Here is a 1084-nt window from a genome sequence, read left to right on the forward strand (position 1 = left end):
GGAGTTGTTACTTAGATCTGTTAAAGTATATTAGTAAAAATATACAGGAAAATTTCAAATTCATTTCATGGCTGCTTTTTGCAAAACAAAATCAATAGAAAATGAAACTAAATATTAAATTTTAGAAAATATACTTATCAGAGCCTCAAATTCATCTTACATTTTTTTATATAAAAAAAAAAACACCAGCTAACTTTTTTTTTTTAACTCTCCCCCACCCACTTCCACCTCCAGTTGTCGTCTCCCCTTAAGAAGTGGATCTCTGAAGGCCGGGCTTCTCCTCCCAAGCGCTAGGGATGTACACCCGGGGCCTGGCACACCCGAGGTATGGACAGTGGCTCCACTGGGGCTGGAACCCAGGACCTTCTGCGTGTAAAGGAAACGTGTTAGACACTACTCTATGGAACCACCCCAACTAGCTAATTTCTTAATGTGGTAATTACTGATAAAAAATTCAAGAACATGTCTATATGTAAATTGAGGTACATCTTTAATATAAAGAATGAACGCCAATCTACATTAAAGAATATCACTTCAAATATATTTCAGATGCCCTTTGACATAAGCAAATACCCCAAACATCTGCATTTGAAATTGACTTCAGGTCTATGGCCATGATACCCTAAATAAGCCCGATCCCATCTGATCTCGAAGCTAAGCAGGATCGGGCCTGGTTAGTACTTGGATGGGAGACCACCTAGGAAGACCAGATGCTATAGGTGCAAAAAAAGTTTAAAAATAAGGGATTGTAAGCTGATAAGGTCCTTGCAATTTGTGAGGTCAATCAAGAGTTGCCACGCCTAAAATAAATAAAAAATAAAAATAAATAAAAATTTTAAAGAATGAAATTGACTTCAGTACATGCTAGACTGACTATTATTTTATTTTCCACAAAAACCACTCTCAATTTTTCAAAGTGCAAGTACTTGTAGCATTTGAGCAGCCTTAGGATTTCTATTCCGAATAATCTTTTGCTTTTTAGTATTTAAAGTGTAGAGACTTGGCTAACAGAGATATCAAGCAGTTATCATTCTATACATTTCTATTTGGTTTTTGTCTTTCTATTTATCATCGTTCATTGATG

At 35.8% G+C, this 1084-nt stretch overlaps 1 pseudogene; it reads left to right on the forward strand.

Annotated features, from left to right (window-relative positions):
- Positions 1-604: 604 nt before the first annotated feature.
- Positions 605-722, forward strand: LOC111729797 (annotated as a pseudogene).
- Positions 723-1084: the final 362 nt, after the last annotated feature.

Source organism: Pteropus vampyrus, unplaced genomic scaffold, assembly GCF_000151845.1.
Source record: "Pteropus vampyrus isolate Shadow unplaced genomic scaffold, Pvam_2.0 Scaffold281, whole genome shotgun sequence".
In the NCBI taxonomy this organism is placed as follows: Eukaryota; Metazoa; Chordata; class Mammalia; order Chiroptera; family Pteropodidae; genus Pteropus; species Pteropus vampyrus.